Source organism: Ictidomys tridecemlineatus, chromosome 1 (genome assembly GCF_052094955.1).
Source record: "Ictidomys tridecemlineatus isolate mIctTri1 chromosome 1, mIctTri1.hap1, whole genome shotgun sequence".
In the NCBI taxonomy this organism is placed as follows: Eukaryota; Metazoa; Chordata; class Mammalia; order Rodentia; family Sciuridae; genus Ictidomys; species Ictidomys tridecemlineatus.
Window position 1 is genome coordinate 170,693,830 of NC_135477.1, and position 25,836 is coordinate 170,719,665.

The window sequence follows — 25,836 nt, forward strand, 5'->3', positions numbered from 1 at the left end:
TCTTTATTTTTTTTCTCTTTTCCAGCAGAGGAGGGGTTTTAATTAGAGGCTAAATTACCACAGATTGAGCACTCCTAATCCAAAAATCCAAAATATTAAACTGCTCCAAAATCTGAAACTTTCGGAGAGTGCTGATGTGACAGAAGTTGAAAATTCCACATCTGAATGGTGATGGTTCAATGTACACACACTTTGTATTATCATGCATAAAACTATTAAAAAATAATGTATGAAATTACCTTCAGGCTATGTGTAGAAAGTGCCTATATAACATTAATAAATTTCATGTTTAGACTTAGGTCTCAATCCTAAGATGTCCCATTATGTATATGTAAATATCCCCAAATCTGAAAAATTTCTAAATGTAAAATGTTCCTGGTTCCAAGAATTTCAGATAAGGGACATCCAGAGCACAACACCTGCAGGATGCTTGTTCCACATGTTCATCTCCCATTCAGTTGTTGAGTTCTTTTATTCTACTATTTCCTCCCACTCAGTAAGAGAATTCTGTGTTGAAAATATACACATCTCCTTTTTGTAAGCATTCTTTAAAGAGATGAGAGGAACATAAGCCCTATCAGGCCTATGTATAGAAAGGTCTAGAAACCTTTACCTCTAGCAAACTTGCAATCTTTGCCTGACTCTAGTCTCCATTGAGGTCTGGAAATATAGAGGGCAAGATCAAAGTGCATTTATAGCTTGTCCCAGAGCCTTCTGGAAAGAAAGCCTGTTTTGTAACAATAATAAGAATAGTGAACAACAATGACATAGCAATTACTCCATGCCAGTGGGTCGATCCACAGACCTCTGGTACATGCACTGTGAGTTGGATGCACTGTTTGAGCCACTGGGAATAAAGCAAGAAGATTGTGGCTGACCCCATTCCTACCCACGTGGTACTTACTTTGCAGTGGGAAGCTTAGTGTTTGGTGTTGTACAGCAGAAAATGAATTTGACTTGCTCAGTCATTTGGGAATCAGAGCAAGGGAAGAAGAGTAGAAATGGCAGAGAAGTGAATGGGTTGAGCTGGTGATTTTTCCATGTGGTCCCAGGTCAGCAGAATCAGCAATACCTGAGAAATTCTGCAACTACTGAGTCAGAAACTCCGGGAATTCGGCCTAATAAGGCAGATTTTACACACCTGGCACTAAAGTTGGAGAACCACTGGATTTGACATCAGGAGTAATGTTCTCCTCAGTGGAAATTTACTGCAGCAAAATGAGCTATCATTGCCAGTGTATGTAAATGAGACTGCTCAATCAAAACAATGAAGTGTTCTGGATTTTAGCATTTTCTATGTGTATTAGCTTTCTGCCAGTGTACAAAAATACCTGAAATATTTAACTTATAAGGAGAAAAGGGCTATTTTGGCTTACAGTTTTAGAGGTTCTAGTCCATGATTGTGGGGGGGTCCTTGCTTTTAGGCTTCTAGTGTGGGTGCTGAATGGTAATGGCAAGGATTGTGGACAGAGAAAAATGGTTCACTCTTCAGCCAGGAAGCAATGAAAAAAAGGAAGAGGAAGGGACCTGGGTGCCACAGTCCAGTCCAGGGGCACAACCCCAGTGACCTAAGATCCTCCCACAAGGATCCTCCTTCCACAGGTTCCACCACCTTCAGTAGTGTGACCCTGGGAATCACACTGCTATCACGTGGGTCATCAGTGAATATTTAAGATCTAAACTGCAGTAATAAGTTTATTTAACCACAAAATGCTTTTATCATTATGGGATGCTAAGAAGATACCAATGGGAGTTTGTGAAACTGTGTACACCGGCATTAAATAGCTTGCAAAAATCACTTCCAAGTGCAATGATCATTGCCAGAAGTTCTCAAAAAAAACTGCTTTTATACTTTATAAAATGCACACAAAAATTTGAGTACAAAGACCATCTTAAGTTATTAAGGCATGAATTTGAATATTATAAGCATTCGCATCCCTTCCCTCCCCAACCTGTCCCATACCAGCTACGGCATCAAGAATGGGAAAATCAAATATTCAGGTGTTCCTCCTGATTCTGGACAAGGTACTCTAGAGGAAAATATAGGGTAGCAAAAATTGTATGGGGAATCGCTCCATCCTTTTCCATGACTTCAAATCTTCATCACTCTCCTCTTTTCTCTTTTCCAGACAATACTCCATCCTTGTGTCCAAGCACTTAGGACCTGGTGCTTGGTATCCTCATCTCTCTCCCAACTGCAGCCTTCACAACCTTTCCCTGCATTCTTCCTCTGGAGAGACTTTTTGAGCTTTTCAACCCTCATCAGTCTGTTCTCTTTCCTGGGGGTACAAACAGGTAACCTGTTGCTTTTTTTTTTTTTTTTTTTTTTTTTTGCAGGAACCTTCTAGAGCAAGTGTCTTTGAGAGAAAGCTTGGGAATGGGACACAACATGGAAAGAATTCCTCAGTCAGATTCAAACTGGACCTGTCCGTTATCATTCACACAGGCTTTGCTCTGGGGTACCATCTGCCTCAGGAAGTGAAATTGAAGGCGAGATGTAACCACTGACTTGGCTTGAAATTGATATGGCTTGAATTTGATATGGACTGCAGAAGAGAGTGGCTATTCTTGCTGCACTCCTTTTTTCCAAGCAAAATCTGAATCAACTACATCCTTGGGGTTATAATTCCACTCGCCTTTCCCCTGTGGGCCCAGAGATGGGGAGGGTGATGACAGAACGATGACAAGGTGACAGGAACACTTCACTCTGCTTTCTCCATTACTACTGCATGTGGACAGAGGCCTGTTTATGGTCACTTCTTATCTAACGTCATATTTTGGCCTCATTTACAGTGGGGATTAACATGATCTAGAGGCAGCCTGCTGGGCTTCTTTGTGATCATCTAAAAATAAGCAAAGCCCAAAGGATCCATTCCTTCTTCCCATTAATTTGAAAGAAGGCAGATGGTGCCCAATAACCTGATTTGAATTGCCAATAAAACTTGTCATCTTTTTGCTAAGCATTTGCCGTAAAATTGTGACGGATGGGGTCAGGTAGTGCAAAATGAGCTCCAAGAAAAGTTACTCTGGGTCTGTAGAAGGGAGCAGTCAGTCTGTCTCCCCACAACCTCCCTGAGGAAGGGGATTTCAAGGAATGAGAGAGGCCAGGGACAGCTCTGAACCATTGAGACTGAAGAACAAAATGTGACAGAAAAAGGTGAGCAGACAGGAAAATGATACGTTCCAAGAAGCTTTGAAAAAGTTGAACCTTTGGGGACACCAGCTATGTCTCAGTTATTGCTACCTTCCTACCACCCCTAGGTGGTAGGTAGTGAGTAAATTTTGGCTGAATGAGTAAGGCAGACACTTAATGGATAAAAAGGATAATAATAAAAAATAAAGAAAGTACAACCAAGATAGGGAAAGGATATGAGGCCTGGATATTTGGGTTGTAGTCCTGGCTCTCAGGCTGCAAATCCTGAGGAAAGTCATGTAAATCAAAGATGGAGGAGGTTGGACACCATATTGCTTAAGAGACTTGCCTCCTTCACCTGGGATTAGAATCCAAGAACCCAGACCTTCTCACGCTGCTTTCCTAGGCATCAACAAGCTTTCTCCTTGCTTGTGTGCTCTATGAATGGTTTATTGACTTTTCTAATTCTAAATGGTTAATACTGTTGATTTTTTTTAAATGTCAAAATTAAGTGACTAAACTGGAAGATCAATAATGTTCTTTTCAACTTCATAATTCTGTGATAAATTTCATGATGTTTGTAAAGGGCCAAGTTCTATTGTGCTGTTTTTATTTTTATTTTGTTTGTTTGTTTGTACATTTTGTTGCTTTGTTAGTATAGAATGTCTGGTCCCCAAGCAAGCCTAACTCAGTTATGGGGGTGGAAAGGGTCATGATCCCTGGAGAAGAACAAATCATGGCTTGGACATCCCTTTTTCAGGAATCAGATTTCTTGCTGTGCTGAATTGCAGTACATTTTACCTGTTCATTATCCATTCCCCTGATTTTTTTTAGCTCTCCCCTTTGGGAGAGAACCTCGTCTTCCTCATTCTCAATGCATACAGTGATGGTCAGAGGACCCTCTCCCTCAGGGATGAACACTTGACTGATGTCTTGTCAACCTGAGTATTCTGCATACTTTAGCCATAGTGTTTGGTGTAAGGATGAGAACTTAACCATAAACAGCCTAATGAAAATCAGTTTCAGGATTTTTGCCCAAACAGTTGAGAACGAGACTCAACAAGTTACATAGATAAATAGTTTGCACATGGCCATCGATTCTTGAGGGGAGCCTATACCCAAAGATGAAGCCAACATAGACTGACCAAAGTGGAGATGAATTCCTGTTGATACCTCCCTGTGTTAATCTTTTTTTTTTTTTTTAATAGCTGTAAGCAAAATACTGGGTAAGAACAACTTAAAGAAGGGAAAGTTTATTTTGATTCACAGTTTTGGAGGTTCAGTCCATGAACAACAGACTCCATAATTCTAAGCCCAAAGTTATAATGGAGGACAGCTGTTCAGTTCATGGTAGCCAGGAATGAAAGAGAGAGAGAGAGAGAGAGAGAGAGAGATCGAGCGCATGTGAGGATCTGGACCAGATATACAATCCCCAAGGGCATGCATGCCCCTCTTGACCCACTTCCTTCAATCACACCCCACCAGCCTAAGGTCACCACCTAATAATCCAATAAAATGGATTAACTCACGAATCAGTTTTTATAATCTAGTCATTTTAAGATAGATTTGTTCCTGGACTTTTCTATTAAATTAAGCAATGAATTTTTTTCTTTTATTTAAGTTGTTTCTAGAGAGTCCCAATGCAGCCATTTTGGTACTGAGAGTGATATGCAGGGAGAGGAGAAAGAGATACCTGCAACATAATGAGCAAAAACAGTAAGAGCATATAAACCCAATAGGCTGAGGAGAAAGGGCTTTGGCTGCACTATTTTGTTACAACTGAAAGACAACTGACCAGTTTGTGCCTGACCTCTTATAGTGGTGGCATGGAAGATCAGGGGTTGATAAAGCAGAGTCCTCAAGCAATTGACATCCATCATCCAAGGTTTTTAAGGATTCAGATTATAGGGCCAAACCCTGATCTACTAATCAGAATTTGGTCTACTAGTCACAAAGTTCTTTCTTTAAAAAGTCCCAGAGAGCATATAAAAGTTGAGATCCACTGTCATAGATATGAGACCTCCAACTTTGAAATTAGAAGGTGTGTTAGTCAGCTGTTCATCACTGTGAACAAAATACCCAACAAGAACAACTGACAGGAAGAAAAGTTCATTAGGCTCCATAGTTTTAGAGGTTCAACCCTTGGTCGGCAAACTTCACTGCTCTGGTCCCAGGGTGAGACAGAAAATCATGGAAGAAGGGCTTGGCAGAGGAGTGGTGCTCACAGATAACAGCCAGGAAGCCCAGAAAAAGAAGGGTAGGGAGCTGTAGGTAAGATGAACCCTTCTAGGACATGCCTTCCAGTGACCCACCTTCTCCAGCTCTGTGCCACCTGCCTATGGTAACCACCCAGTCAGTCCATTCCAACGAGGATGGACTGATTAGGTTACAGCTCTCATAAACTAATGATTTCACCTCTGAAAATTCCTGCACTAACACAGGAACTTGTGGGATACACACCATATCCAAACCATACCAGAAGGTCTGGGTTTGAATCTAGTCTTTACCATTTACTACCTGCATAACCGTGGGCTAGTAACTTCCTGCAGCCTCAGTTTTCTCATCAGGAATATGGAGCTAATAATGCCCCATATGGTTGTGAGAATAAATGAGATAATGTATGCACATAGTATCCTTAACCCAGTGTTATTTTATGGAAGAAGTATTCAGTAACTACCACTATTATTAAAACCGTAAGAGAAGGAAGCAGACCTAAGAAAACTCAAAAGGAACAGATAACCATGCTTCTTAAATTATGGTGCCCCTCAGAGTAGACAGCAGAGCATGCACATGTGTGGTGGTTGCAATGGAAGGCCCTGAGGCCAGAATGTTGTGGCTCTGTCACTTACTAGCTATACATATAACTTTGTGCTATAACTTTGTGCCTCAGTTTTCTCCTATGTAAAATAGGACTAGTCTTGATACTTAACACATAGCTTTCTTTTTTTCTTTCTTTTTTTTGGGGGGGGAGTTTTTATTTATTTATTTTTAACTTGTTTTAATCAGTTATTCATGACAGTAGAACGCATTGATGCACTTTGATATATCACATATAGCTGGGATATAATTTCTCATTTTTTTTGAGTGTACATGTTGCAGAATCATATTGGTCATGAAGTCCCATATACACATACAGTAATAATGTCTGTTTTGTTATACTATCTTTCCTATCCCCACATCCCCTCCTTTCCCCTCCCATCGCTTACCTCTACCTAATCTAAGGTAACACTCACTATTCTTCCCTAATGCCCCACCCCCACCTTATTGTGAAGTAGCATCCACATATTAGAGAAAACATTCAGCCTTGGATTTTTGTGGGACTGGCTTATTTCGCTTAGCATGATATTCTCCAATTCCAACCATTTACATAGCTTCCTTTGGGTAATGAATAGGGATAGTGAATGCAAAGGACATAGATGATATTCGTTTCCTTATGACCATTTCCCTCTTTTCCAATGATGTTAATGCTTTCCCTTTATGCTTTACCCCCTCATGGCCTTATTTTCCTGAGATATTCTCCCAGTGTCCCCTGCCTTGTTATTAAAGAAATTAGATTCAGAGAGCGGGTCTCCCACTCCTAGCCTTCACCTTGAGCTGAATTCCCCGCAAGGGCTATAGGCAGGGAGTGGTGCAGGGGTCTGCTAGGTGCTCTGGGGCCCTCGTTCTTGTGCTGACAGCCTACATGCTTGATGAAATGCCTCAAACGTCAAGTTGACATTTGCAAGGTGCTAAAGCCCTGAGCATATTCTTCCTAACAGAGCCTCTGGAAACCTCAGTGCCCAATGTATTAAGCAAATGAAGAAAAATCTGCCATTTTGGTCTGTGATTCATGGTGATGGATGGAGCACTCTGGTGCTACCTGTGAGATCTGTGTAGGCATTGAACACTCTGGGATCTGTTCAGTACAACTTTTCAAGTGCAAAAGGGGGAAATCTAGCAAGCCACAAATAAATACATAAATAAAATAAAATAACCAAAGGAACCAAGCTGTGTCTGGCAGTGCTGCAAAAGTACTTGGGAGAGTTTGGGGAAACGTCTAGACCTGAAATACAAGTTCAGCTTCGTCTTCCTCATGGATTAAGTCAAAAGGTGATCTTTAATGTTGCTTTCAAACTTGACTGCTTCAGATTCTTGTATTCTGGATTCTGTAATGTTAGGCACAGTGGCTGCTGCTAGGAAGTCTCTCTCTCTCCCAGCTCTGAATTCCCAACAGTGGGGGCAGCATGGGCGACATCTGCAGTTGAAACCAGGCCATGTTGTCGAGCAGCTGGCAAGCCCAAGTGCTTCTCTGCTCCCTGGAATGGGTGCAGGGTTGCATATTAATTTACAATTACTCATAAAGTACACGGCAAAGGCTTTTCTTTTGTCAACACTTGGACATACAAATTAGGTAATATTGAATGGGCAATGAATATTTCATTTCCACCTTGCATCATGGTGCCAGTCATCTTAAATGAGACGAGATTAATATCAGAAGTGACTCACACATGGTGAGGTATCCAAGTCTGGCCCCCTCAGACTCCTTCTATCTTGGCCTCAATTTTGCCGAGCGAATTCTGTTCTTGACTGCGCAGGAACAGAGCAGAACACCACGGCCGATCTCAAGTTTTATGCTGGGCATAAAACTTCAGTGTTTCAAAGTGATCTTTTATTCTGACAATATGGCAGAGCAAACTTGTAGAAAGGCTGAATAAAAAATAGAAATGGAATTTTTTAAAAATACTCTGGCATGAAAGACAGAAAAATCCCCAGGTGCAAGAAATAAAGAACAAAATCAAAGCAGGTCAGTAATGGGGAACTGCATTGCAGCAAAATTTCTGACCCAGATATTGACCCTAAGAATTGAAGGTCCAGGAGAGGGGTCCTCAAGCCCTTGCTGGGGAGGGAAACTGGAACTGACCTTCCTCATAAAGCCATGAGCCTTAGAAAGATTCACTGTCCACGGAATGGCATCTTAAAAACTCCACATTTGAATCCAGAAAAGAAGCAAGAAAATTGCTACCTATCTAGGAGCCTGGCTAAAAAGAAGAAGAAAGAAAAAAAACAAAAAAACAACAATGTCCAAAAACCCCAGGTCCATACTGCATCTGGGTGTGACACCTGAATGCTCACTACTGGTAAGTTACCACAAACTGCTCAGGTCCACGGGACCCCTAAGATATCATAGAAACGTCTGCACAACTGATTTGTTGGGATATTTTTACAGTTCGAGGCACAAAACATTTGCACAAGGAAATTCAGCACCTAGAAGAGGAGTTAGCAAATGCTGCAAAAAAAAAAAAAAAAAATTAGCCCCCTAAGAATCTGAAATAATGGAAGTATCTTTTAAAAAAAAACTATTAAATAAGAATACTTAAAATTCTTAAAGATCTATGAATCGACAAACTGAAAGAAATATATAAACAGAATTCACACATAGGTTGACCAATTTCCCCTGGACAGAGGGATTTTTCCATGACACAAGATTTTTAATTCTAAGATAGGGAGAATCTTGGGCAAACCAGGATGGTTGATCACTCTACCTTTACTGAACAATTGGAGAGATTTGAATAAAGGCAATTTTTACAAATTTGTGTTCAGGGTTTGGGGAAGCCAGTAGGAAATGTTGCAGTACCCTGGACCTAACAATAATGAGGAACTGCTACCACCCTGAATCTGGAGGGACTAGGAGAGGTTACTGAAATCCAGAGAAATAAGCTCAGTGGACTATGCTGTCTAATGGGAGGGTTTATTCGAGATAAACTGGAAGGAAGCACATCAATTTCAGTTCCCTTCTGCCTTGCCACTGAATTTCTTCTGAAGCCTCCCATTGGCTAAATTTAGCTGAAAGTCAGTGGGCAAGGGAGTCTGTTGACCTCATCCATAGAGCTCAGTCTCCTGAACAATGAAGAATGCAGAATGCAGCTTGAGGGGCAAAATAACCAGAGCAAACACACAATGACACTGATCATCTGTGCATGGAACCTTCTAAGTTAAAGCTCGTTGTACAACACCAGAATTTTAGGAACTCGAGTGACATCTCTGTTACTCACCATTAATGTGACGATGAGAAAGTTTCTCTGATCTATTAACTAATAATTGTATTATGCTGGAACCAAATTCTCCAACTGGAGGCCCACAGAGCCAATTTTGTCCCACTGTATTGTTGGGCCAAAACAATGTTTGGAAATAAATCTGGATCACTCCATAACATTGAAAAGGTTAAGAAAATGCACATAAGAATTTGGATTTCTCCATCTCTTTGTGGTTCCATGTGGCAGTGATGGTCTGAAGAATGTATTTAGACAGAGCCAGTACCCACAGTCCAGCAGGACCCTATGTGGCCCACTTCACACTTCCAGACCACCTGCCGGCTCCCTGCAGGAATTGGAATTTGTGACCCTTGAAAGAGCTCTTTTTAGCTTCCAGCTTTAACAATCTGTGAAATTTCAGGCCTGGGCCTTGCTGTGTTTTTTTCCGCATCTGAACACACGGTTTTGAATTTTCTAATCGAGGTGGATGCTAAGTTGGCAGGTGGTTATTTTTGCACATCTTCTTTTACGTCACCAACGCAGCACATATGCAGTTTTATGAAGCATATGGTTTTCCGTGTGCATAACTACACTTTGTTGATTTTTTTTTCCATTTCTTAAGTTCTCCAAGAGCCTTGTAGAATAAACACAAGCTGCCACTTGGAAAACAATTCTGAAGAAAAACCCAGCTAGGGATAAAAAATCGGGGGACTCTTAGAACCTACCGAGTGACCTGTATTTGGGGAATAAGTTTCCACCGTACATGGGGACCACGACCCTTCCTTGGCAAGGTATAGAATAGACACAGATGTGGAACGGCTCCTGGGTAGGGTCATCTTTTCTCTAGGAGCTTGTGGTGGGAAACGGGGCCAAAAGGGAAATTCAGCCTCTCTGTGGCAGACCCTGTTTAGAAACATGTGGAAACCTTCTACAGAGTGATTAGCCCTGGATTTTACATCTGACAACAGCCATGGCCAAAGGTGACATCAAGAAACAATTCTTTCCAGCCTTGGGGAAAGATAAATCTGAAAAAAAAGAGCTTTCCTTTGAAGACTGGCCCTGCTTAAGAGATGTTAACAGTGAGCTTGCCAAGCCAGGATCCTTGAGGTAGGCATTAATAAGAATCACACTAACTTTCCCTGAGGGACCAAGGAACCGGAGCTAGCTAGCCAACATTTTGTGCAGAATCTATCTGCCTGGCTCCAAGAGGGATTTTCCCTTTAGCCTGTCCCTCAGGGACTACCCTCTCCCCTGTTCCAGCTACTGCTGGAGAATGATTCAGCCAGAAGATTGAAGTGTTGAAAGAGAAGTTCCTACCCCCTTTTCTAGAATAAGCAAAGACTGTGGTTTTGAATATAAATTGCTCGAGTATATTAATTTTTCCCTGGACGCATCTGGCACCAGTTAATCACCTTTGCCTCCAAGAAAGGCAAATGTGTTCTGAGCCCTGCAGGCTGGACAGGCACCTGACAAAATTGCTAAAGTGTGAAGTTTGTCTGTGTGGCTCCTGTTCCCAGGACATCATCGCCTGTTCCCTGGCTGAGGCTCATCATTCTCTGTTCCTGTGGCTTTTCTGCATGCTGAGTACTTCCTGTTGGTTTTTATGAACCTGCCTCACCTCCTTGCCCATCTGTCCCTCAGTCCTACCAAAGTTGCTTCTTTTCTGAGCTGCGATGTCATTGAGAATGACCCTTAATTTAGTTTCCAAACTAGGACACTTCTGAGGGTAAAAAAAGTGCTATTAATAGTTGTCTCAGTTTGTTTGGGCTGCTATAACAAAACACCAGAGACTGGATGGCTTATAAATAGTAAACATTGTTGACTCACAGTTTTGGAAGCTGAAAGTCTAAGATCAATGGCAAATTCAGCATCTGGTAAATTCATGGAGGGTCCTTCCTTGTTGTGCCCTCCCACAGTGAAAGTGGCAATCAAGCCTTCCTTGAACGTTTCGTAAGGATGTGACTCCCATTCATGTTGGCTCTGTCATTAAGACCTAATCACCTCCCAAAGTTCCCACCTTCTGATACTCTCATCTTGGGGGTTAGAATTCCAGCCTATGAATTTCATAAGGACATAAATCTTCAGACCAGAGCGATAACTAAATTACATGATGTTTTACCCACTCCAGAGAATACATTTATATTTCCACAGGGAACTTCTAGTGATATTTTGTCTTCTCCCCAAAAGGGACTCTAAAAATCATCTTCAAACAAAGAAAGGGTTGAAGATTCTGATATACTGACAAAGTTGTAGGTGAGCTCAACAATGTGGGAGAAGGTTTTTGTAGTATATCAAATTGAACCAAGTTAGTGACTAGGGAGTCCCATTTAGAGATAAATAAATCTGCCTCCTACCAATAGAAACTTTAAATGTAACCTGGAAAGTCAGAAACCACAGGGATGAAAAAGTGCTGGAGAAAGATTTAGAGAAAAAGTGATGCGTGCTCCCTTTTAATTAAAACATATTTTAACCTTCTATATCTTCCATATTCTCCAACAAAGAAAATCCAAACACTGAACTGCTATTGACAGAGTTAGTGTGTTTGTCAGGTTTTCATTGCTATTAAAAAAAATAATAATACCTGAGATAAATCAACTTTCAAAAAAAGAAAGATTTATTTTGGCTTGCAGTTTGAGAGGTTTCAGTCCATGGTCTGTTGGCCCAGTTGCTTTGGGACCTGTGGTGAGTCAGTACATCATGGTGGGAGCACAGGGCAGAAGATGCCTCATCTCATGAGAATAGGGCTGCAAAGAGAAAAAAGTGGCTCAGGTCCCAGTATCCATTTCAGGGTGTGCTGCCCATGACCTAGCTTCCTCCCACGAGGACCCACCTTCTAGAGATCCCCCACCTCCCAGCAGTACCACAGGCTGGAGACCAAACATTCTGTACATGGGTGGTCGGGGGCAGCTAGGGGCTCACAATCTGTGGACAGGCAAAGGGGACAACATGTGCAGAAGCCTTAATTAGTGGGGTGTGTTTGATGTCCTGGAAGAAGCTGAGGGGGCTGAGGAATGGGAAAGGAAGGACAATGTGGAGCAAGATAAATTGGGGAGGTGGGCCAGGACCTCAAAGACCTCTGTAGACTCGAGATTTTATTCTAAGTGCTATGAGAATCCTTTGAAGTTTGTAAAATTAAAATAGGCTAAAATGTGCAGATCTTAAATGTGCCTTTCGGAGTCAGAAGTGCATTCGCTTTATAAAAAAATTCTCATATCCCAGTACAGAATATTCCCATCGCTCCAGAATGTTCCCTTGGGTCCACTTCCAATCAATTTTCACTCCCAAAAGATAACTGCTCTTCTGTTTTCTATCTCCATATGTATGTTTTGCCTATTCTCAACTTTATACAAATGGACCCCTACACTACATATTGTTTCATGTCTAGCTTTCACTCAACATAATGTTCTTGAGATTCCTCCAACTTGCTGATTCCTCCGTACTGCTAAGCAACATTCTGTTATGTAAGTTTACCAGAAGTGGCTTTTTCTATTTTCCTGTTGAAGAAACTTTTTTTTCTCCTGGTGTTTGGCTAACATAAATAAAGCTATTATGGATATTTCTTTTTTTTAATTGATTGTTCAAAACATTACAAAGCTCATGATATATCATCTTTCATACATTTGACTCAATTGGGTTATGAACTCCCATTTTTACCCCAAATACAAATTGCAGTATGACATCAGTTACACACTCACGTTTTTTACATAATGGCATATTAGTGACTGTTGTATTCTGCTACCTTTCCTATCCCCTACTATCCCCCCTCCCTTCCCCTCCCATCTTCCCTCTCTACCTCATCTGATGTTGTTCAATTCTCTCTCTTGTTCCTCCCCCTTTCCCCTCACAACCTCTTTTATGTGATTTTGTGTAACATTGAGGGTCTCCTACCATTTCCATATGCTTTCCCTTCTCTCTCCCTTTCTCTCCCCCCACTCATCTCTGTTCAGTGTTAATCTTTTTATTATGGATATTTCTATAGCAAGAGTTTTTCTGAGACCATGTATTGGCACTGTCTAGGAGAGAAAGTGTTGGATCATAAGGTAGGAATATTATTATTTCTTCTTATATCTTAAATTAATAAGCTTTATTGAGGTATAGTTTATAAGCTATAAGACTCACCAATTTCAAATGAATTATTTGATGAGTTTGACAAATATGTACAGTGTGTAAGCATCACCATAATCATAAGACTTTTACAACTTCCCCAAACATCCCCTTCCCTTTGTAGTCAATGACCTTCCCCCATCCTTTGCCCTTGGCAATCATTGATCTATTCTCTATCACTATATTTTTCCTTTTCTGTCCTTATGAATATGAATGAAATCATGTTAAATAATCTTTTATGTCTCTTTTCACTTATATTGGTGTTGATATTTATCTATGTTGATACATACATCAGTAGTTCATTCCTTTATATTGCTGAGTAGAATTCTATTGTATGGATATGTTACCATTTGTTTAGTCATTAATCAATTGGTGAATATTTAATTCATTTGCGTTTGGGAGTTATTATGAAAAAAAGTTTCTATAAACATTTAAACCTGTATTCTTTGGTAGTAGTGTCCACCAACAATGCTGTTTAGTTGCTTAGTGACCTCATAAGTTGTCCAGTATTTGCAAACAGTCTCTGTGGTGGTCAATTTGGGTTGTCAACTTGACTGGATTGTCTAGAAAACTGGTAATTCATATTTCTGGGTGTTTCCATGTAGGGGTTTCTATAGAAGACTGGCATGTGGTCAGTGAAGTGAGTAAAGAAGACATGCCCTGCATATGGGTGTACCATCCGGTAGGTTGGGGACCCACATGGAATGAAAAAGTGGAAGAAGGGTGAAGCTCACACACACACACACACACACACACACACACACACTTGACCCTTCTAAAGTGGATGTGCTTTTGCTGCTGCTGTTGCTTGTGAACGCCAGACTCTAGATTCTTCAGCCTTTGAATGTGGACTTGCACTAGAAGCTCCCCAGGGAGCTGAAGGCCTTCTGCTTCAGACCAGGGCTGCCTAATTGGTCTCTCTTGTTCTGAGGACTTTAGTTTCTTAAACTGAGAAGCTATTGGTTTCCCCCACTCTCCAGCCTATAGAAGGTCACTGTTGAGCTATTTAGCCTCCTGTTGTATAAACCAATCTAGTAAATCTCTCCCTCTCTTCTAAATATAATATAATATAATAAAAATAAATGTATTTGGTTCTGCAGAACCCTGACTGATATGGTCTCTATGGGAATGCTGGAGCCTACCTGGAACATTCAGCCAGGCAGTTAGCAACTCTACCTTAAGCTTCAGAGCCAGCTTGAGACTCATGGTCACTGGGAGGTGAGAGCTGAGGGTCTTTTTAGGTCTTTTCTGTGCTTGCACACAACTTCACAAATGCATCTAGCCTTTTAGACACTCAAGAACAGGTCAGAGCATTTCAGAATTCTTGTGGGCATCTCATCACCCAGATTTTCCTATTAAGATTTTGGGTTCATTCAGTCTTTTCTCTGTTCCACTACCTCAGACACTGTGATGTTAAGCAGTTGCCTGTAACTATTCCTGACAAACACCCCCAGGCTAGCATGGGTGAGCTCTGATTCAGGACAAATAATAAACCCTTTCAATTGTAATCTTCCAGGGAATTTCCAGACAGGTCAAATAATGACAATTCTTCAGGAACAAGGTTTTGAAGGAGTTCCAGCCCCATTCTGCCCATTTAAGTGGCTGCTGGATTGTTGGTTTTCACTGTGATTTGGGGACTGTTTGAGTTTTCAAGGGTAGAGGTGAAGATGGAGAGCAGAATCCAGAGTAGGACAATTTAAATGCCTTACAGCTCACTGTTCTTAGTAAGATGATATCTTTCTTAAATAAATACTTCCCAGGTTGCCATAAGACTTTGGTTAGTTCCCAGAATTCTGGAAAAAAAATTGATTCTGGCCATATTTGCAATTTTCCCATTGCTTTTTTATAAAGGAGAGGATTTTTAGGATGCTTAAATCTACCATTTTCTTAATTTGGTTTTAATTTGCATTTCCCTAATGAATAATAGTACTGAGCATCTTTTTTTCTGTGCTTATGAGTCATTCTAGTAGATTGGTGAGATTTCTGCTTGAATTTCACTTAAAAAATTAGATAATGTATTTTCTCATTAGTGAGCTTTCAAAATTCTTTAAATATTTTATATACAAATCTTCCATCAGATATATGTTTGGCCAATATTTTCACCCGGTTTATGGCCTATATTCTCAGTTTTGTAATAATAGAGTAATTTTTATGAAGTCTAATTTACCAAGTATTTTATGTTCATGTTTTATGTCTTTTATGAGAAATCCTTCCCAAACCAAATATCCTAAGGTTTTTATCCAGAAGGCTTATAATTGTTGTCTCTTGTTTAGGTTTTAGATCTATTTTGAGTTCATTTTTGTATGTGGTATGAGTTGAGTATCAAGGTTCATTTTTGTATATGTATCCACCCTTATACCATTTGTTGAGAAGATCATCTAGTTCTTCTTTGAATTACCTTGACACCTGTGTCCAAAATCAATTTAACAATCTATTGTGGGTCCATTTCTGGATTCTCCATTCTGTCTAACATTCTACATATCTTCCTTACACTATCATCACACTGATGGTTGCAGTGGTTTTCTAAGTCTTGAAATTGTGAAGTGTGACTCATCCAATTTGTTCTTTGGATAGGTATATATTTAGTTTATAAGGAACTGCCTCCAATGTCTCAAGTAATTGTACTATTTTATCCTCCAAAGCAATGTGTTAGAGTTCTAATTGCTTCCAAAACTAGTCAATATTGGGGTTGTCTGTCCTTTTTAATTTCAGCCATTCTAATGGGTATGATATGGGATCTTGTAATTTTAATTTTCTTTTGCTTGAAAACTAATGATTAGGAGCCCTCTTTTATTTGCTTTTGACTTTTCATTTTTCTTCTTCTGCATTATCTTTTGTAAAGCTTTTTAATTAGGGTTTTTTCTTTTAATTATTGATTTTTATAAGGTTTTTATTTATTCTGTGTACAGATACACACACACACATATTTTCACCTGATCTAATACTTGTTTTTTCATTATTTAAAATTGTGCTTTCTGAAGAACATTAACTTTTTAATTTTGAAGAAGTCCATTTGATCTTTCTTGTTTGGTCAGTGTTATTTGTTTTATGCTATTTGTTTTGTACCTAAAAAATCTTTGCCTTCCCAAGGTTGTGAATTATTTTCTTTTCTTCTAGATGCAGCATTTTGGTTTTTATATTTAGATTGAGGATTCACCTTTAATTACATTTTTGACCATTTTGGTCTTCCTTCCTTCCTTCCTTCCTTCCTTCCTCCCTCCCTCTCTCCCTTCCTTCCTTCCTTCCTTTTCTCCTTCCCTCTTTCCCTCCTTCCCTTCTCCAGTCCTTCTTGTGCAGGTTCCTTTCTTCCTTTGAACTGTATGGTGCTTCTTTGAAACTCTTTAAGCAGAGAAGCAAAGTGCCCGCCATCTTTGCTGGTGTGAGAACAGTGGAATGGAGAAGGCAGGGAGATCAGTGAGCAGATGACTTCTGTGACCATGGCAGTGGTGGAGACGGGGAGGCAAGGAGCAGAACTGTCCATCTGCACTGGTAGAAACTAACTTGTGCTGCTCCTGAATGCCCCCTACGTTAGGACAGCATAATGATGTGAGGGTGTCTGAGGACACAATTTTAGAGGAGAAAAAGATTTTTTGGCACTCTTGGTTTCAGAGGTCTGAGTCCATAGATGACCAGCTCCATTGCTCTGGGCCCCAGATGAGGCAAAACATCATGATAGAAGAATGTGATAGAGGAAAGCAACTCAGGACATGGCAAACAGGAAGTTGAGAGAGAGAGAGAGAGAGAGAGAGAGAGAGAGAGAGAGAGAGAGCTCAGCTTATCAGGGACAGAATATATACCCAAAGGCATGCCCCCAATGACCCACCTTCTCCAGCCACACCCTCCCTGCTTATAGTTACTGAAAGGAAAGTGAGAAAGCAAGAGACAGAAATGAAAGACTGAGACCAGGCAGAGATCCACACAAAGGTTTATTTGTTAAAGCTGACAATTAAAGGCCATCTGTCTATAGAGTGGAGAGAGGCCCCAAGATGTTTGGATGTTCAGCTTTTGCAGGGTAGGGGTTTGGAGGTGTAGCTGTGGAGCTATGGGATAGGCTTGGGGTGCTTGCATCAGAGCTAGGTGGGTGGGAATAGCGGGGGATTGACTTAGGTCCATGGCACCATGGGGCTTTCCAGAGTCATGGGGTAGGTCACTAATGGGAGTGGGGGAGTTCAGGTAAGAGGAAATACAGAAAGCGAAACTTATGTCATAAGATGGCTGTTAACATTTAAAATGACTGCTCAGATGTTACACCAAGACCCTACAGTTCATTTAAATGGACTAATGCACTGATTAGGTTAAGGGTCACATTACCTAATCATTTCACCTTTAAACTTTCTCGCACTGTCTCACACACAAACTTTTGAGGGACTCATCATATCTAAACCATAACTCCAGGATTCTTGCCAGGATGCATTCTAATTCTACACCTCTTTGGGGCCATTTTCTGGCTTCAGGTATCTAGATACAATTGAGTCATACATTTCTATCTCTATGTGAGATCTTTGTCTCCTGAACTCTGAGCTTAAATAGGTAACCTCTACCAAATCACCAATACCTCACTATCTCCTGACTCCAAACCTTAATTCATTAACATCTCCCCCAAAACTGTGTCCCTGCCTTGATGCCCTGCTTTGGTGGATAGCACTACTTCTTACTCAGCCTCCCGAGTCAGATCCTGAGTATCATTTTAGCCTCTTTCCTCTCCCTTGACCACACTCAGTCCTCAAAAATCTTCTCTCAGTGTTGTTCATGTTCTTATCCAAATTGAAATGCCTATGGGAAGGAGAGGGCACTATGAGAAATCATTCCAGGACAACATGTGTAAACCATGACTGTTCTGGGGAACCAGCAAGTGTGATTTGTCGAAAGATGAGAAAAGATGGAAAGCCAGAGAAAGTTGAGAAAGAACCTTGCTTCTGAAACACTGAGATAATTGCATTCTGGCTACTCTAGGGTGTATGTGCCCGTGTGTGAGTGTGATGGGGGTTGATGTAGTGACACATGAAAACGAAATATCATGGCAACCTCAGGTTCTGCAGATATAAAATGTTTCTGATTCTTGGGACTAAACATGAGTGGTAGACATTATTGACCTAGCATTGACTTCCCCTCCTTCCTAACAAAAGTCATTGCTCATAGACTTCACGAGGAGCAGCCTCTTCTCTCTGCTCCAGTGGTGGGACTCATTAATCCTAGAGTCATCTTTGTCTCTTTGCCAGAGATTGGCTTATGGGGAAAATAACCCAACTCTAGCCAATGGCACATTAGGGGAATCTAATGTGCTGGAGGGTTTCCAAGGAAAGTTTCCCATCCCTAAGAGAAAACCCACAAGAAAAGATTGCGATGTCTCCATGTCATGATGTAAGTGCTGCAGCCATTTCAATTCCAAGTCTGAGGTTGAAGCAACCATTGATGGCAGAGTGGAGGGATGGGAAAGGTGGTAGTTTGGAAGCCTGTCCTCTGCCCTATGTGAGGACTTAAATATAAAATGATATTTGCTTTATTGCTTAAGTCTATATGAACTGGGATTTTCTGTCACTTGTAGCCAATGTTGTTCTGCTATACTATGAAATTTAAGAATGTGAAGTAATGACCTTGATGTTTTGGGAACTGGGATTGGCTCTCTGTGCCACTTATCCTTGCTTTCGTGTATTTGACAATTAGAGCTGCTATTTAACTCACCTTGTGTTGTTGCTGATGCTTATATGTGATCATTTTAAATGTCCATCTTGTCCAGAACTTTAAAAAATCAAGGGCAGGGATAGAACTGTTATTTCTTTGTAGCCCACAACCCTTTACATAATGCATACACTTTTGTCAATTATTGACCCTCCTTCTTCCTCCCACCCACACAAATTCTTTCAAAAGATGACCAAAATGCTCTATTTGGAGATAATAATTAGTTATCGTCTCCACCGGCTTCCTCTTGAATGTGGAGGGAATTACCGGATGAATAAATAGGAACATGGTGACCATGTGGCCTGTGGCTCCGGAGTACTACTTGGAGACCAGCCTGGCATGGAAATGACCAGATGTTTGAAGCCGAGCTACTGGTGAGTGAAATAAATAAGTTAGCTGTCACATTTCCCATCTGCACCGATGGTCTCTGCATTGCAAAACTGCTGGTGCCTGTCATCTCACATAGCAGCAACTGATCTCTTAACCCCTTCTTAAACTTGGAGTTGGAAAGCCCCAGAAGGTCAATTAGACTGTGTGGGTGCAGGTGTACATCAGCATCCACAGGTGTCCCTGGGCCTCACCAGGTGACCTGTAGCAAGGAGGAAGGATCAGGTGAAAGCAATAAGGAAGCAAGTAGAGGGATTTGTTAGGCAGCTATGAGCAAGAGGAAGAAAGATGGTAGCCCAACATGTGGGATGTGCCAAAAGTGGACCATGGACTAGACTTTCAGGTTATTTGAAAAGAGGACCAACCCCCACCCACACACTCTTTCCATTGATTATAAATGTATGCTCTTGCTGAAAACACTTTTCTCCTTTTCTCAAATGTTTCCACCAAGAGTGTGTGTGTGTGTGTGTGTGTGTGTGTATGGCTTTTCCCTAGTTGCATGATCATTTATTCAATCAACATCACCACAAATATTTGGAATGCATTCTGTATCTATCAGGTACCATACCAGGCACTGGGAATATAGTTGTGATAGGCATGACCCTTTGTTTCATGAAATTTTCTTTCTTGCAGAAATGACATATGGAAACACAACTGTGCTAAAAATTATTGAATCTTAACTTTGACCAACTCCACAGAGGACAAGGGAGAGTTGGGGGGTTGGGGGCCATCACCTAGCCTGGGGAAATCAGGAAGTCCACCTAAAGAAAGGACCCTGCAGCTGAGATGAGATAGTGAGGACCCACAAGCCAGAAAAGGGGTGAGTGTATTGGGTTGAAAGGGGAAGATCTGGAGGCAGGCAGGTCACAAAGGAAATAGGAGAATTCCTGGGGAAGGGAACAGCTTCCCGGAGGTCTCGATGTGCAGACAGAGGCTTTATGGGAGTTGAAGAGGAAAGTAGGGGCTGGATCTTGTATAACAAGCATGAGAATAAACCATAGCCAGGGGCTAAATCCAGCATCCTGCCCATTTTATAAATAACATTTTACCGAAGAGAACCATGGATTTGTTTTTTTAATGCCGACATGGCAAAGATGAGTAGCTGCAGTAGAAACCGAGTGGTCTCAAAGCCTGAAGTATTTACACTCTAGCCCTTTACAGATAAGGTTGCTGACCCCTGCCTTAGGTTCTTGCAGCTGGACATGTGGTGGAATTCTTTCATCACAAGAATATGGGAAGGAATATGTGAGAGGAACGCAGGGAAGGATCTTAATCAGACTTCCTTTTAAAAGAACTTTGGTGCAGCAGGGGAACGTATTAGAAATGAGGACTTTGGGTGAATATGAGGCACTGGGAGCCTCCAGGAGCTCAGGCTTGGTGGTGTGGACTCAGGCTGTTTCAGTGGACATGGGGGGAAATAGATGGAGTTGAGATCTCTTTAGGGTTTGAAGGGGACAGGATTGGTGGCTGATTGGATGGGCGAGGCAGGAAGAAAGAGGTGCCCTGGAAGACACTCCAACTTCTGCCTGGTGCAACTGGATAGATGAAGATGTCATCAACAGGAGGCGAGCTCTGGAGAAATAAGAGACAGTCAACAGCTTTTGATTCCTGCCCATTTGGCTATGGTGGGTTTGTATAACCCACTCCCTATTATTAAACATGTAGATTGTTCCCATTATGTTTCTTTAAAAAATAATGCTACCTCATCTTTGCACGTGTCTGACTGTTTCCCTAGAACACAACCCTAGAAGCAGCATGGTTGGTTAAAAGGCTGTGAACATTTTGAAGCTCTGCCATTGGTATTGCCACATGGCCCTCCAGCACCTCATTCATCTATACTTCCACCAGTCTGGGCTGCTGCTGCCATTTTTGCTCCAACAGGCACTAAATGGCTCTAGGGTTGGGTGTCAGAATGTGTCCTCTGCCTTGTTTCAGAAACTTCATGACTTGCAACTCAAGCTGTTACCACTTGAAAGATTTTCCATGTTGGAAGGGATTTATGTGGATGCTGGCCTATACTGTTGGCCTTTGTGTGATGGAAAAAGAACATTCTTCCCGACTGTGGTTCATATCCAAGGTAGGTGCTCTGGCAAGAACCTTTCTGGCCCCACCTCTCCTTGGCATGATAAAACGAAGCTTTGGACCCGAGACACATTATATTCCTCATATATGTCAGCTGGTGCTCCAGGTCACATCTCCTCTGTCTCCAAAGAGGGTTTTGTTTTATGTGGCACATCCGTCGTTCGCCACTCTCAACAGCCTTTTCCTCAGCCTGGCAGTTTGAACTCCCACCCAGCAGCTGCCAAACTGATGAAAGCTATAGACACAAGAAGTGGGTCTGTGACCCCAAGGGAACCTTCTGAGGTTACAGTGTGGGGAAGGGGGAGGTCCAGCTTTGGAACCAGTCTTCCTGGATACAAACCCAGTTCCGTCTATTCTGGGCTGGTGATCTAGTGAGGTCACACGGACTGCTTGATTTCACTTTCTACAACTGGTCTTCGTAGCTAGCTGGCTCCAAGTGCCTAGAGGAAGAGCGACAAAGCCTGTCAATGCCAAGTACAGCCCTGGGCAACGAGCAGGTAGGAATGCAGACTTCACTGAAAAATGGAGAGAAAGGTGGTGTTTGCAGAGGTGGGGGGCTGGCTGCCTTCAGTTCCCAAGGCTCTGAGACCTGAAAGTCCCTTAACCCCCCAATTTAACCAGCTGCTCTTTTCAAATCGAGGAAGTGTCTGAAGAGGAAAAATAGATGGGAGAGATTCATTTTCAGTCCCTGTTTTTTGGTGATCAGCTAGCTCTCTGAAGATGGAGGCCATGATAAATGTGAATCAAGTAGAAGGTAGGGGCTTTTCTACTCCCCTGTGCCCATGTCCTTCTCACCAGCTGGACTTCTATCGTTGTATTTAGGTTGACAGATTATTTTCAAAGCACCCCTTTAAAATAGTTATCTTCAAGAAATGAATTAGTACAGGCTCTGGAGTCAGATGACCTTGAAGTACTCAACCAACTGTGTGATCTTGGGCAAGTTACTTCATGTCTCTGTGCTTCAGTCCTTTGTCAGGGTAATGGGAATGATGCTAGGGTTTGGAGGGAGTAGATGAGATAATGCCTGGGACATAATAAGCATTCAATAAATGTTAGCTACGGCCAGTAGGTCTTACTAAATATTGTGAAGAAGGAGTAGGTAATAATTCTCCCACCAGGGAGAAATTTTAGTCTCTCCTTTACCAGGTGAGTCTTCATAAGGCTTTGGAAAAGAAATGCTCTTTTGTAGATGGAGGTAACTAAATGTCAAAGAGATCAATTATTCTTGAGTCACATGGTTTCATCAAGATCTTCTTAAGAAACAGGATGGAATGCATACCTTCCCAAAGACCTTTTCTGCTTTCTTGAGAGAGGGCTGGTGGTAGCCCTTGAAATCCACCTGTGCCCTCTGAGTTGGAGAGCTCCCAAATGCTCTCCATCTGGGGGAAAGACAGGGTCGCTGGTTTGCAAAAACAAAGGTCCTATGCTAAACCCAGAGGCCACCCAGAGGCTACACCTTGGCTCTCACGGTGATGACTCGGCATTTAGAGATGAGAAATCATCTCCTAGACGACGAAGCTCCTTATTTACAGACGATTGATCCCAGTGTGTACTACAGCCAAATCCACTCCTGGCCCCCTGCCTGGTGACATGGAGAAAATACCACAGCTGCCGTGTCTTGGGTACATTTCCATCTGCCGGGCCTTCTCTGGGTTCCGGGGGAAAGTGAGTCAGAAGTCTGTCAATACTATGGATTTGGTGTCTTGATGTGGGTTCTGAGGACAGATTTTTTTAAACGCTGTGTTACTCCCACCCCAGGAGCCACAGTGGTGATGTCAACTCTGGAGACCAGGAACAGAGGCCCCGGCTCTCTCCTGGTACAGACACCTGAACTGACAGAGTCAGAGAAGCCTTGCCTCATTCAATATATGTTCACCAGTGCCTGCTCTGCATCTAGCCCTGTCCAAGAAGGGAAGAGGAACTTCCAGAAACTTTAGCATAATCCAGATGAAATTAAACTCCTATGACAATAGTTACGGGGACATCTGTTTATAAGGCATTAACCATATGCCAGCTGCTGTACAGGGATCGCTACAGCCTTCGCCATAGGTCCTACCAACATCTTCCTTTTACTCTTAATAGATTAAGAAGCTTTCTCAAGATACAGTTGCGTTTCAAACCCCCAAACAGTCAGTTCTTGTTATTCGTGGCAGTTACATTCTATAAAGTGACTATAGACACTGCATTAACCAACACTGAGCCTTTGTTCCTCCTAGGGGGCAGATAGAGTTAGGATCCTGGAGACTCTGATCACAACATTTCCATCAATGGATCAATACCTAACTTCGTTTTAAGCGTGTTTCTGTTTAAAGACATCTTAATTGACATGTACAATTGACTCATTGACATTGAATTTACAGCCAGCTGCTCTATGATTCATGCATAAATGAAGCTTCTCTAACATACTTTTTTTTTTTTCCTCTGTGAGACATACATCACAGCCTGCTTGTACTTGGAATCCCTGGGCGGCCCTACAGCATGATGCTTGGGGGCCATTTCCAACAGCACAGTTTCCAACAACAACAACAAAAAAAACCCCACAAAAGCGAGAAAGGTGTGGCACCAACTAGGCTGCAGAGGGGACACTTGTTCACAGTATCCGTTGGAACAAAAAGGCAGAGTGTCATCTTGTTGTCCCACTTCAAATTTTTGTACTGCTCTGAAAATGTCTCACAATAACTGCAAAAATGTCATGAGAATCGATCTGGGAGTTACACACAAGTTTTATCAAGTAGGAAATTCACAAATATGGAATCCATGAATAATGAGGATGGTGAGTCTTATTCCAGAGTGTGTTTTTGCTCTCCTTTAGATTTTATTCCACTGCGGTCAGCAGCCTCCAAGATGATCTCCTGAAACCCCTACCTCTTGGTCTTCATGCCCACGATAATGCCTTTGGTAACGCCAATCCCCTTGAGAATGTGCTAGACCTAGTGATTTAGGTCCAATGAATAGCATGTGTTTTAAGGCGATAGAATGTCATGTTCAAGATTCAATTTTTAAAAAATGTAACTTGCATCTTGGACTCCCCATCCCCCACCCACCCACTCTCTCTTTGTTCCAAGGGAACCCAGCTTCCCAGCTGCCATGTTTGGAGCTTTCTTAAGAAGAGGCTGATGGGGCAAGGAACTGAGAGCAATGAGGTGAAAACAAATCTCTTAATACAGCAAGAGACTGAATCCTGTCGACAACCACATGAGTGAGCAGATCCTCCCCCAGTCAAAACCTCACATGAGGCTGCAGCCCAGGCCAACGCATTAGTCTTAGCATTGTAAGAAACCTTAGATTCAGAGGTGGCAAGCTAGCCATGTACAGATTCTTGACCTAAAGAATATATGAAATAATAAATGATTATTGTTCTAAACTGGAAAGTTTGGGAGTCATTTGGGACAAAGCAAAAGCTAATTAATGCAACGACCTTCTCCCAAGCTACATTTACCATATTGTGAAGCATTATGGGCCACTGTATTCACGTGTTCTATTGCATTTAGTCATCTTCTGCATGACCTAGTGAGTTACTGGTGTCATCCCCACCATGTAGACGAAACCAACTCTCCATCAGGAGGATTTGGAAACTTAACCCAGATCATATAACTAGAGGACGTTTGAATCTCAGATCTGATCAACTCATGAACTCAAGGTAGATTTCATGGCACTGGGTGGACTTGCAGACCTCCTGATTTTAAGCCTGCCCCCTGTCATTTGTTAAAAAACAACCAACCCTCAGGATAAAAATGTTGAGTTGAAACTGAAAGTGATTGGGGTGGCCACAGCAGTGCTCAGCACCTACCACGATTCCTTCCTAATCCTTCCCTGCCAAAGAAGCCATTTGAACCAAGGATTGTGTGACAGCTAGTTCTTACAAAGTCATCCAATCTGGAATAGAGTTATCTTCGCCTACCTGGGGTGCCTTAACCCATACTAGATGCTGAGTGACTTAAACAACAGAAATTTATTTTCTCACAGTTCTAGAGGCCTGAGATCAAGATGTCTGCATGGTCATATTCTGCTGAGGCCTCTCGTCCTGGTTTATAGATGGATGACTTCTTGCTGTGTCCACACAAGTCTCAGAAGGGGGAGGGGGAAGGAGAAAGCAAGAAAGAGAGAGAGGGAGAGGGAGAAACATGAAAGATCTCTACTATCTCCTCTTCACTTTAAGATATCAATTCCATCATATTAGGACACCATCCTTATGACTTTATTTAAACTTAATCATCTCCATAAAATCCCTATTTCCAAATATTATCACACTGGGGGTTAAGACTTCAACATAGGAATTTGGGGGAGGGAAGTACAATTCAGTTCAAGACAGAAGTCAGCACTTGATTATCGGCTATGCCCAAGGCTGTGTAGGGTTTAAGAATTCTACTCCCAGGCACAGGCCTGAAATCTGGTGCTGAGGGGACCAAAGGAAACTTCAGGAACCCATCAACTCCTTAC